Genomic DNA, 13,622 nt, shown 5'->3' with positions numbered 1-13,622 from the left:
TCACAAACGGGTCAGCCTGCCCCAAATGGGCTGCAGCAGCACTGCGGCTGTGCTGAGAGTCCAGTGGCAAATTGTGTTAAATATTTAGCACGTTCACATGAAGTTTGTGGCATTCTTCACGCTTGCATCTCCTTGTGGGGCTAACACGAGGAAGGGCCCAGGAAATTTCCAGTCCTGTCATGGTCATGGAATATCTCTGCTTTCTGGGGACTGGCTGGAGCACAGACAGCGTCTTAAGGATGTCATGTCTGCGTGGCAGTGTAGCTTAATAAGGAGACTCAAATAGTCACAGCACATGCTTTCAGACCAGGGGTATTTTTGTCACGAGTCCCAGTTATTCTACCAGCTAACCAAAACCTGTCCTGTAGGTTATGAAGAACAGAAAGCAGTGCAGGCAGTGTTTCTTTGATGTGGCCTTGCCTGCCTTATAATGTCCTTTTTTCCTGAAGGTGCATGGGATCCGAGCATGTCCTCCTCCTTCCTGGACTCATTGATTTCAGCGTTGCTCAAGGTTGCATCCTTGATCGTTTGGGCTGTGCAGGGCTCAGTGCTCACAGTCTGTGCTGCTTTTTTGGACTGAGCACACACACGCACAGACACACACACACATCTCTACACGAGCACCAGGCTCACAACACACATCGTCAGCAAAGCTCCTCTGGCCAAATCCTTCAGATGCCTGCGTGCTTGTGCACCGGTTCTTCGTTTAAGGGGATGATATATGTTAGCTCCCACCTTGTGCTTAAATGAAATATGGCAGCAAGACCAAGGTTTGCTAAGGTGTGAGCAAGGAAAGTGAGAAGACAGACTGTGCAAGGGCACGGCACCTGGAGAGCACAGGTAAGTGGGAGGGCTGTTAAATTTCATGCAGGTGTGCTGGCAAAGTCAGGGAAGCCAGCTGGAAGTAAAAGAGAAGAGAAATCCCAATCAGCCCCTTATATCCAAGAAACTAATAAATGAGCACTAATGAAGACGACAGTCACAACAATGCAACCTCATCAGCCAGCACACAGCCCTGTGATCAGCGACACGACAAGTCCATCTCCAGTCCTGTGACTTCTATAAAATCCTTATCCAAATGTCAGGAAAGGTGACCTTGTGGCTTTTTAAAGCGCTATTTTATAGTCACTTGGCTGCACTGTACCGAGGTCCTTTCCCAGCTTGGCTTCCATCCCCCGTAAACAAACAGAGAGGAGAGACAGCCTCCGCCTTACCCCCAGCCCCACAGAGCCCATCTGTGGGAAGCTGTGGCAGACGGGGGCACCTTGGGGGCTCTCTTGGGCAAGGAAGACCCTGCTCCAGGGCATACCAGCCTGGCTGGAAGCTGGGTGGACAAGGCAATGTGTATTTGGGATGGGGAGGGTATTGGAGTGCCTGTCCTTTCTGCCATGCCCCCAGAAAAGCCCCTCGTGCCGAGACAAGCAGCAGTTCGGTGGCCCTGAGCTGCCTGTAGGGTCACTTGGGTTATGCCTGCCCAAACACAATTGCTGTGAGGTCAGTGGGGCCAGCCTAGGTGCAAAGCTATTCCACTTCATCTCAGGCCCTGGCTCGGGTAAGGGCTGTGGGGCTGGCCTGCTGAATTTGGTGAGAAGAGGATGTTGCTGGTACCGCTGCCCTTCGACCCAGCAGCAGACGTGACCCCGTGTCTGTTTTAACTACCTAAAGGTATTAAAAATGAGTGCAACATAGACAGCCTTGTCTAGGAATCTGTGAATTTCCCCCGGCTATAGGGTTGAGAAGGGGGCTGTGACCACATAGCTGGGCTGTTATTAGTATCCAGGATGGCTCCTTTAAAGCCGATCCTGGCATGTATATCATAGCTGCAGCCTTATGTCTGGAGCACAGCATAAAGAAGATGAAGCCCGTTCCTCTTCTGTAGGGGAAGCTCGGTATGAATGCAGCCTCTGAGTGCCTGATCCTATTTTAGATTCTTCTTACAGCAGGTTCAAATGTTCCAGTGATAGAATAGCTTTGGCTGGAAGAGCTTCTAGATTGCTAGCATTTAATTGTCTGCATCTCCATGCTTAGCTTGTGGACCTCCCGTGGTTTTTCAGCGTGTGTAAGTAATGGTGCTTTAATTCACTGAAGTTTTTCTGTCTTCCCCCAACATGCCCATCTGTTTCTGTCCTTGAGCCAAATTCCAGCACCCAAACTCTCACCAAAAGGGTGGAAAATTCCTGGAGCCGATACCCTCACTAAGATCTGGCATTGCTCTGCCCCGGGCTTGCATGACAGCAGCCTTGTCCTCTTGACTCTTGGTGAGCTTTGGGGTTATCTGGAGAGATAACTGATAGGGTGTCGAAGCGGCTCTGCCTCTTCTCACTCACCTCTCAGCTGGATATACACATACAGGAATAGTCTGGTGCCCTTTGAGGGATGTAGTGTGTCATGGATTAACTGTGAGTTGGTTGGGGAGAAAGGAGGGGAAAAAAAAACCACACAAACACAAACAAAACAGCCGTCCAGTGTCCCTGCAGAGTCTGTGGGAGAGCCTGCACTGAGCTAAGGGCTTGTGCCAGGCAAGCTCAGGAAAGCTGTGCAGCGACAGAGGCAGCGTGCAGCATGTGCCACTCCTCTCCATGGGCAGACGGGTCTGCGGGGTCTGCGAGGAGGAATGGCAAATGAAACGCAGGTGGGAAGATGGAGGCACAACCCCCTGCCCAGACACCAAAGCCCAAAGGCTGCTTGTGGCTGTCAGTGCCTTAGGAAGAGTAATAGCATCGCTCTGACAACCCCTCTGCTGAAATGGGATGGAGGGAGTTTCCTCACATGAGCTGGTAATGGTGTGTTTCTGTATGGGCTCACAGTTTTCTCATGGCGCTGGCGCAGGATGCTTTCTCAAAGCCGGCCCATAAATCATGGGGAAGAAACTTCTTGAGCACTTTGTTTTTGCCGTGATAATGGCACGTATTGCTAACCCAGCTAATCCCCCGGCTAATTTCAGCATGTCACGTTTAAGCTTTTGTCCCTGTGTCTTCTGGCATGTTCCCTCTACAGCCGAAATGATCTCTCAGTGCACAAAACCATTCCTTTCCAGTTGAAATCCTCTCTCCCATAATGGAGTTCTTTGTAACAGGCACAAATTGCAAGCTCTTAACAACATGAATGATTAGAAAATAATCTTCAACATATTTCCTCCCATGTTTTTTTTCTAGTTCAGCTGTCCTGTATCTTCCTTGTCTGTTTTAGATCAGAAACTTGTTGGCTGTTTGTGAGTGTCATCCGGGACAAACTCTGTTCTGATGTGCAATGCTAATTAAGAACTGTTTCATCCAATTTAAAACTATCACTCTATAAAATGTCCTGCGTGAAAGAACACTCTTCTAACAATATGTCGGTGTTATTTTCTATACTGACTTCACCCTAGACTTTAGACAGAGACCCACCTGTGCTTCCCATCTACAGCGCTGTGCAATTATCCCCATTTTACAGAGGGTAAATTGAGGCAGAGCTGGGCACCAGCACATCCCCTATTTCATGCTTTGGTCATTCAGCTGTCCTCTAGGCCAGGCTGCAGGCTACAAGGCAGGATGTTGGTGAGCTTCTTGTGTAGGAAGGGACATGAAGTTGTGCCATGTGCCAGAAAGCAGTCCTTGCTTTGATGTGGTGTCTTTTCAGCAGCTGACAAAGGACATCCTGTATGTAGATGTTCAGCTGAAGCGGTGGTGTGGTGCAAACGCCCAGATAGATTACAGATGCTGTATACAAAGCAAAGCAGTGTAAAGACCTTTGGGCTGAACTTGGAATGAAGTGCTCTGGAGATTAACGCACTACGGTGCCACTTGGGGCACCGCTAATCTTCTCACTTCCACAGCAAAAGGCCCTGGACCGAGATCATAAAGGAAAGAAATATCTGAAACAGGCTACTGGCAGAAATGAGGCCCCTAAATCCAAGTGTATGAACTTTAAATCCTCCCACATAATTCTTTACATGCTTACATTTTCATCAGTAAAAACCCTGTGGGTTTCTGACATTCTGCTTCTGCTATGTACCGATCTTCTACCAGCTTGGGTGGGGCTAAGCCAGTCCCTCAGATCCTCAGATGTGACCTTCCTCTGCCTAATCTAGCAGAATCCACGCACACCTTGCCCACATCTGACCTCCAAAAAAAAGCTTAGAGCACTCTGCCAGCTCTGGTCTTTTAAGAATGAGCTGTGCCTCACAGTCGATGTTGGAAAGGGCTTGCCTTCAGGAGAGCAGGTTGAATCCCAGCCCAGGGATGCTCAGGCTCTGGGGGAGTTGACTTTGGAGAGGTTTTGTTTGTTTGAGCTATGATTACAGCTTCTCCTCCTACCTTATTGACAGTAACATCTGGATCTACCCGCACTCACAGTTCTCTGTGGATGAGAGCAACAGGAGAAGAGTGTTTGCTTTCCTTACTGCTTTGTTCGGAGCCTTGCTCACAGCTGTGCCTGCCTGGAAGGAAGTCACAGATCTCGTGCACAATGGTCAAGAAACATTTCCTCTCCTAGCATCACCGTGCCCACGTTCATTCACACCGTGGCTCAGAAGAGAGACAATTTCACTACCAATTCTGCTGGCAGCATGCAGTAGGGAAAAACAGATGGAAGTGGAAGTAGTGCTTTTTTCTTTTCCACCTACAGTGAGCTTGGAGACAGACAAACCTTTTGTCTTGATATTGCAGCCATGCCAGCAGTAAAGGGGTTAATTATGTCTGTGAAAAAAAAAAAAAAAGAAAGAAAAAGGAAAAAAAAAGTGTGTTAGAGCCTCTCAATGTTAGAAATAGACCAAAACAGAGTAAGCGAGTGCTGCAGAGTACATCATCCTTTCAAGCACTGGAGTTGGTGAGATAAGAGATAATATTTACTTGAGAGTATATATTAAGAGAGAGAGAGAGAGCATACATCTCTTGTATCTTGCGGGCAGAGCATCTTAGAAATAAATTTAAAGTATAATCTTTCCTCGGACATTTGATTTTATTCCTGTTGGGAGTGCTTAGCTTACAATTAATTCTGTGTCGAGAGAGTGCGTGTGGGGGTGTGTGTGTGTATGTACGGCACAGAGCCTATAGTTAGCACACGGAACTAAATGTTTTGTTCTGCAGCCCCAAAGGTACACAGCCTCTCAGCATTCATTAATTTCAGTGGGTGTGAGACCTTTCAGAGAGCAGGATGCTAACAGCAAATTCTTTGCCACAGGCTTGGGACCACTCATTTCATTCTGCTCATGATGCAGGAGGAAGTTGGAAGCCGGCTCTGCATCTATTCATCAGCTGCAGTATGAACCCCTTTTATTGCTGCCTTTTGTGGCGATAGCTGCGATCTATTTAAAGTGCTAAGCCTTCACACTGCAGTCCCCTGCAGCAGATGTAGTAGAAGCAGATACCCATGGAGGGGAGGCAAAATGAACTCGTCCTGCTGCTTAAACGCCAGGCTTCATCGCAGTCACTGACAGATACCCAGCTCCTGGCACGTGAAGATGGGGTTTGTTTCCTTCTTCAGTGGTTTGGGGCTTGGAGGGAGGGAAGGTCTCTTGGGGAACTTATGCTGCAATTTATATTCCCTGCTTCGTATTCATCCACTCTCTTTCATTTCTCCCCCTTAGAGGACATCCAAGGAGAAGGAGACGCTTCTGGTCTTGTGACCTATCTATCTTTGCATCCTCGGAGACGTCATGGCTAAATCCACGTGGCATGACTGCCAGCCTCAGCCCGAAGTTAACACCAGCAAACTCATTCTCAGCTCAGCAGTTGGTCCTTAAACACGAACTTTAAAGCTGCACGGGTGGGTAAATACTGCAGGAAACCAAGGGCCTCAGACAGATCCTTTTATAGGAGAAACTGCTGAGACATTTCATTGTTGTTTTTTTTCTTTACCAACCATTCTGTTAACTTTGGTCCTCTGCACTAGACTGATCGGTGTCAGAGCTGGCCAAGTGCAGGGTTTCTCTGCTTGGACAATAGCCTGGCAGAATACCATGGAGAGCTATTAAGAACTTTGGATAGTAAAGGCTTGGCTACAAATTCCCATTTAACCCAAGGCTCATGTTCATCAGAACTGTTGCCTGCTAAGCTCTTCTCATTGGGGTGGGAATGGAGCAAGGGAAGGAAAGAGCAAAAGTGGCACTAGGTATGTGCTCTGTGAAGGCACAGTGGTATCCCCAGTGGCTTGTCCTTACCGTGTCTCCTCTCCCCACTGTCTTGTCGCTCTGCTTTTCTACTTTGCCCACCTTACCAGGGCCTGCATGAATGAACTGATCTCACTCTCAAACAGGAAACAAGAAATAAAGAATTACAGCACCATACACACTACTATAAAGCATCACCGCATCACGGCTGCAGTCTTGTTCCTGTAGACCGCATAGCGACATGGCTGTTACAAAAACAAACAAAATTTATGCTCGCTAAGAAAAGGTTCCTGAAAGGCACATCCACCCCATGAAGATCTTCTTACATTTTCAAAGGGAAAAAAAAACCGTGGCTGAGAATCAACTATTTAAGCCCATAGCAACAGCAGGGTATTTTTGTTTGGAGAGGTGTAGGCGACAGGGAAGAAGCATAGCTATTTTCCTCCCAGGGTATATTCTGTATCTGGGTTTTGCTAGTCCAAAGTGACTTCTGCAGTCTTTTACCAAGCTTTATCAGGCTAATGCCTGGAGATATGAGCTCCTGTTAGCATGATGCAACCAGACTGAAGTGCCATCCCAGGCCAGCCGTCCCCTTGCAGCCACGTTGTTGGATATGATGCCCACTGGGGAGGTAGAGGGGACCATGCAGTTCCCAAATAACAGGTTAACATCGTGGTGTGCTCAGAGGGGTGGCTGAGGTCATGCGATGCCCAGTGTTACTCCACTTCTTGAGTTGCAGACTGTTGTCTCCTAAGAAAATTCCTTTTTACTGAGTAATTAATACAAAGCCTCAGTGCAGCCTAAACTAGTTGTCATGGCATCACTTGTTTGTTGTTGTGTTTTTTTATTTTTGTTTTTGTTTCCCCCTTCCCCCCCAGAATGTGTCTGAATAATTGGGATTTGGTCTATGACAGAGACAGGAATGGGAAACATATTTGCCCACCCAAACTTCAGAGAAAGCTTATGAATGATGTACTAAATATTAGTCAAGTAGCAGTTTGAGTCACACCTGGCACCACAGCACAGCTGACTCAAGAAGCAGTCCTCTGGGACACTACGCAAGGATAAATGAAAATAGAGAGAAACTCTGGCAGCGAAATCTCCTTTCTTCTCTTTGTTTCTTTGGGATGTTGTCCGCTGCATTACTGGAGGAGATACTGCTTGGTCTAAGTACAAGGGACCTCTTGCTCCCAACCCCCAAAGTAAATCCCAAAGTCATTTTCAAACCAAGACAGCTATCAAGATGGGACTTGTGGTTCATATTCTTTCTCCAACTGTTACTGTCCAACGTCCCGAGATAGCTGCTAGCCCAAAAACATCAAATCAGAACTTACACTGGAATAAGAAGTGAGGTGAGGGGAAGTAAGTTCAGATCTTCCATTTCAACCTGCTCCTTGACCACAGACATAGCAGAGGGCTACGCAGGTCTGTGCTCAGATGACTGGCTGAATAATTTCATTATACAGCATCTTCCCTAGCCTCCTACAAGGCGTCATTTGTCTGTCAAAGAAGGAAACATCATCCCTCCTCAATGAAGGGCCTTCAATTTGCTTGAAGAATTGCTTTTATTATACACAATTAGTGGAGGGCTGACAGTGTGTTTGGACAAGGTACAAGACACAAAGGATAAACAGTCCCTGCTCCACAGAGACCAAGACAACTTTGTTGAGCCAGCTTCTTCTTGCCAGTGAGGCCTGCACCATGACCTTTTCCCAGTGAGGTAAGAGCAATCTGCTAGTAATGTTCCAGGGGCTTCACTCCACATGAACGAGAAAAAAGGTAACATTAAATGAGATGAGCATGACTGTCATAAGCTATCCTTCTGCTTTCTGCTGGGCATTCACTTTTGCATGGACAAAACTGAAATGGTTTCCACCATTTCTCTTCTAGGTGTAACATGCTCCAGGAAAGGCCATTCACTTCAGTGACAGACAGGCTTTGGCTCATTTGCTTCCAAATGCTATCTACGTCCTGTTGCTCAAGGTAACGTGGCTCTATTTCATTACACTACCACATATACTCGTCATTGCTTTAAACTGTACAGAAGCAACACCATTCAGACACAAAATACACTTAAATGGATCTGCCTGTCCTTCATGCAACTCCTTTGAGTGGTCATAAAAGACAACAGTAGCTGTTGGTATAGGCACCATAACTCAAAGGACTTCAAAGACTGATTCAGCTAGGTAGAAGGTGTCAGAAGAGGCAGCCTGAAGTGGTTAGAAGCAGCAGCCAGAGAGGGGAGGTGAAGATTGCGATAATACTGAATTCAGTAATTCAATTGCTGATTAAAAAAAAAAAAAAAAAGAAAGAAAAAAAAAACATAGCACATTGGACATTAGTTTATTAAGGGCTCAACTCGATGTTTGTAGAGGAAAATTCTTTAGCCACACTGTACTCAAGGACAGACAAGATGACCTCAGACTTTACAGATGATCTCTACTGCTTTCTAAAGCAAGCAAAACAAAACAAAACAAAACAACCTGCTTGTTCTAGTTTAAGACACGAAGTGCCACTATAGCACTTACAGTGACTGTCATTTGAGTTATCCTAAAGGGGACAAAGGACTGGATGAAGACAAAGCAGGGTATGCAGAGCACCTCCTTATGTTTTCAAAACATGAAAAAGTGATTATGAGATGTGAGATATAGGAAAAGAAACATGCCCAAAGAGATGTGATATACTAAGACATGCTATGCCAGAAGGTGCGTGTATGTCCACTGTGCAGCACAGAGCACAAGTTTGTATAAAAGATCCTACCAAGGCTTGTCCAGGATACATTTGCGCTGATGCAGACCCAGACTTGGATGCTGGTTTGATAGCAAGCTGCTTTCCAGAGCAAGCTAGTATTTTCTTCGATAGAAACAGCAGCACCACCTGAGGAACAGATAGACAGGAGGGAATTTGCCTTTCCTTAAGAATTTCAAACAAACGAGGAGGGAGAGGGACGCGACGGACAGAGCCTGCCCGCAGCCCGAGGTGGGGAGGCGCCGCAAGATGGCGTCCTGCCGCCTCGCCGCCCGCCACAGCCGCCGAGGGGGGAGCCATGGCGGTCCCGGGTGGGCCTGCAGCGGGACCGGGCGGGACCTCGACCCGCAGACCCGCAGCACCCAGCCGGCTTCACAGCCTGTCACCACGTTTTTATTTTTTATTTTTATCTTTTCTTTCCAGAGGCAGACTGTGAGAGATGGCATCTGAGCTGCCACGCCGTTACTCGGCTTGGTGAAGCTGCACTGAACCGCCCGTCCTGCCACACGCTGTCCTGTGGCTGGGTCTCTTCCTTGTTTCTGCAGCAGTGGTGGTGCTTCTGAGCGGCGTAAAGCTGTCTTGACTGTGTGATGTCCTGGAGTGAAATAATGTCACGTTTCCTTGTGCAACAGGGCATGGTGTTTGGGAGAAAATGAGCTAAAGTCCCTGCCCCTCTCACCCCAGTCAGCTGCAGCTGCCTAAATGTGGCACGTCCTGCTCAAGGGCTAGGAAGGATGGGGATCTTTACTTCAGCACCCACTGCAGAATGGTAACACTGAGGTATTTGGGATGGACAAGCCCAGAAGAACAATGTGACACCCAAACACCCCAGCCATCCAGACCTGCCCAGCACGCATCTGCTCCCAGCACTTTTCCCTTCCTCTCTCCATGCATCATGCTGCCTTTACAACCTCTAAGTAATGCTTATGTATGAGGTATGTGGGTATCTCTGCTGGGAAAAAAGATCTGCTTTGCAAACTCAGCTTTTTTTTCCTCGTTAGAATTCATTTAAATTTGATGCAGGGACTGTACTTTCTAAGTGGTATAAATTACATCATTGCACTATCTCCTCCTATCTTATAATTTTTGCTTATCTCATCTTAAAACTTTTGGCTCATCTTTAGCATCCTTAACAGCACTGGAAAGCTTGCAGGGCCTGCTTTTGAGGTTTTCTGAACCTCTGCAGGTTTCCTTAAAAATAGATCTTACGTCCACTGAATTACAATAGCAAGAAAGGCTTTTGGGCAAGATACAGAGTAGAAAAAAAAAAAAAAAAAAAAAAAAAAAGGTAGCTTTTCTGCTACTAAAAGCAACAAAACCAAATAGTGGAGACTGCTCTTTCTAAGTAGAGGCTTTGGTGCATAGGAGTTTACTAATTCAGTTAAGAATAAAACAATTGACTGACAGAAAAAGTCAATATAAAAAAAAAACAACACTTTATAAACTGCAGGAGACAAAAAGATTTTGGAAACATATTTTCCCTTAATTGGACATCTATTTCTGCATGGAGTCATTTGTGTACAGCATCCAGTCGTATGGCTTTTGTTTGACAGTGAAATGATCAGTTCCTCAAAGTGTGAATCTCACGTGGGAGAGCCTCATCACAGCTTTGAAAAGGACTCCTGCCCTAGCAAGGCTTTGTCAGCAATTTCAGAGCGTGAAGATGTAATCTCTGTTGTAATGCTTAATTCTGTGTCATCAGATAATAGCCTTTTAATGGTAGCAGAGGTTTTGTGGGTTGTAGTGAGAGCCCCAGGGAGGGGGGGACTCCCATGTGCCAGGTGCTGTGAAGGGATCTATAGCACGGGATCTGTTGCTTTTACAGGTGTTACAGGAAAGGCAAGTTGAGGTGGATCTGGGTACAGGCATAACAGAGCTGCCTTGAGCAGTGGTCTGATGAAGAGATGTCAGGCAACACCACCTCTGCTGCTGACTGTGAGGGTGAGGCTGGCTGAGTCTCCCACAAAATTTGAAGTGGGGGATGATGACTAATGGTAGGAAGAGGAGCTCCTGCCTTACTGCCTTTTTTTTTCTTTTCTTTTTTCTTTTTATTTTTTCTTCTTTTCCCCTGACTGACTGCAGGAGCATCTACCCCAACCCTTAAGAGCTCTCTCTCCCAACCTTCCTTTTCATTTCACAACCTCTATCCTTAACTCTTCCCTTTCCACAGTAAGATTGACCATGTCCAGGTAACCCATCCCACAGATGGCAAAGCTCAGGAGGCTCAAATAGTGACAGGGATCTTTTAAAAGCCCAGTCCAACACAATCATAGGGTTGTCAACATGAAACGTAACACCTGTTGTCTAATATCTAGGTATCTTTTGGGACTGGCGCTTGGGATCCCCTGTACGCTTTTGTAAGTATTCCTAAGCCTTTCAGTGACTATCTCAGCAGTATTAATAGCCTAGTTTTGCAGAAGATGGAACTCATACCATACTATTGATCTCTGTCCTATTGCAGACAGGACGTTCCCCCACTTGCTGCAAAAGTCCTGTCTCCAGTGCACTGAATAACCACTAAGCAGCACAGATGTTTCTGTCATACCCTAGCCTGAGGCATAAAATCCTGATTTTTGTCTTCAACCAGGTTTCATTTGGGACTCCCCACAGCCCACCTCCCAACTCTACAATAACTAAAAAAAGTCCTTTCACAGGATGGTGACCAGAGCTCCAATTCCCAGGCATACTCAAGTTTTGGAGAGATTCTAGTCCAGATCTTTGCAGCTCAGCACCATTTCCAGCCATGGGATGTCACCTCTCCTTAGCCCAACTTTTAGCAAAATCTTCTTGCATTGAGCTTCCGAGATGTTGGCTGTCAACATGCAGACATGAAAATCAGCCTCCCCCCTCCCTCCTCCTTCCTTCCCTGCCTCACTGTCCTACTGCAGAGTCTCTTGGGCTCCTGCCACATGGAGCTAATCCCATAAAGACAATCAATCTCTCTCTGCCAGACTGATATTGATCACCTCCCTTCACGTGGACCCCCCACAAGTAACATAATTTCCCAGTATATATCCCCACCCCCTGACCCTGAACCATTTCATTGCCAAGACATCACACAGCGCTCCTAAAGTCATCCTATGTTCTCTCTTTCCCTTTAGTAAATTAGACCCTTTCTTTTTACAAGCAATATAAGCAGCTATGAGTATAAGATGTTTCCCTCTCCTCCCCCCACCTCCACCTACATGGCACGAAATCTCAGGCTGTATTTCGCAGACTCGATTTGAAGTAAGTTTCTTACTGCTGGCAGAATCTGCCTCCGCGCCCTTCCTGCTCATTCGGTGAGTGACACTAATCAGCAGTGTGGGAGGTAGGGACAATATCAAGCATCGAAGGGGATTGACAAGCCTCACTCAGAATTTACACGTACCCCAATAGGTATGTGAGGGTGAAATAAAGTGGTTCTATCAATCTCTTTGTATCACTGCCTATTGCTGGCTGCAGCTCTTCGTTGAAATTAGTGGTTCACTGAGCGGAGAGGAATAAACAAGGAAAAATTTTCCCCCAAAGCCCTATTTGGTGAGGGTTTTAGTTGTGTCAGCCTCCCTCCCCAAGCAAATGCCTCCATATTATTAACAATATGTAATCGACATGAAATATCAGGCCCTGCTGGGCAGGGAAAGATACTTTGAATTATCTCAGCAGGAGGGCTGGCACTAATTTATTGCTGTTGTGCTTCAAGTACTTCTGATGCAAAAGATGAATGGAGCTGAAAGTTTGTAACTTGACTTGTTCAACTACATTTAGTCGTCTTGTGTAGCATCAGCAGGGTAATGTGAATTGGCATGAGACCCTTGAAGCAGCCTAGTCCTTCACTCCTTGTTTTCTTTTTAAGCATTCTTCCTTCCCTCCTCCTTACCACTTTTCCCAGTCAAGAGACCTAGATGTAGAAATGTACTTGCTGTTTCTCCACAGTCCCTTCCAAAAGGATGAGTTTCATGCCTATTCTAGTTTGTTTGTTTGTTTGTTTGTTTTTGTTTGTTTGTTTTTTGTTTTTTGTTTTTCCTGTGAATTTGTCAGTGGACCATTTTGTAAAGAGAGGTAGAGCTGAAGAAAGCATCCACAGCTCTGTTGAAGAGACGAGAAGGATGATGATGTTTCACATGATGGGTGGATTACAGCAGAGGTATTTACAGACTTGCTCTTTTTCTGGCAGTGAAACCAACTGGAATGGAAAGGTCTGCAGACACTCTGTTAAACCTCATTACCCTCCAGAAGTGGGTGGCTGCCTGCAAGCTCCTTATTAAGAATTGTTCCTTGCCTGGGCTAAACTCCAGATGGCTTGAGGGAATTGTCTGGGGGAACCCTCTTGTTGTGGGCCAAAACTGTGACAGTGAATTTACAGTTTAACAGAATGGGAGATTCAGTTCCAGAACCTAGGAACCATTTAATTTATTAAAATAGTCATGTCCAAGGTGCCTCTTGCCTTTGAGCATTTGATTTTGCAAACCCTCTAACACAATCTCCGCCTCAAAACCCTGCATTGGGGTGAGAGGTGACAGTGGACCTGGGAAGAAGGAAGATGGAGGCAGGATATGCCCTTCTGGAGGGCAGCAAAAACCATCAGCAGCCAGGAATCTCCCAAACAGTTGGTCCCCATCTGCCATTCTGAGGCTTGTGTTGCTTCACCTCCTTGCAGGAGGACACTCAAGAGACTGCAACTGCCCATGTGGGAACCTCTCCAGCTTTCTTTGTGGCTTCTCTTTCTTAGTCTCCTCCTTTGTGAAGGTGAATTTACTGTTCCTGTGGGGAGGCAGGAGCTGGGAAGCTGTGCTCTCCAGGCTAG

General features: G+C 46.4%; 1 long non-coding RNA gene across 1 annotated transcript; it reads left to right on the top strand.

Annotated features, from left to right (window-relative positions):
• Positions 1-2,508: 2,508 nt before the first annotated feature.
• On the top strand, positions 2,509-13,181 carry LOC309880134. Its single transcript, XR_014317897.1, has 4 exons — positions 2,509-2,777; positions 5,567-5,745; positions 7,979-8,071; positions 9,260-13,181. It is a non-coding gene; the product is annotated as an uncharacterized lncRNA (long non-coding RNA).
• The last annotated feature ends 441 nt before the right edge of the window (positions 13,182-13,622 follow it).

This window comes from Aythya marila (assembly GCF_965140915.1).
Source record: "Aythya marila genome assembly, chromosome: 1".
Lineage (NCBI taxonomy): Eukaryota > Metazoa > Chordata > Aves > Anseriformes > Anatidae > Aythya > Aythya marila.
Note: the sequence above shows the minus strand (reverse complement) of the source record. Positions and strands in the feature narration are given on the sequence as shown.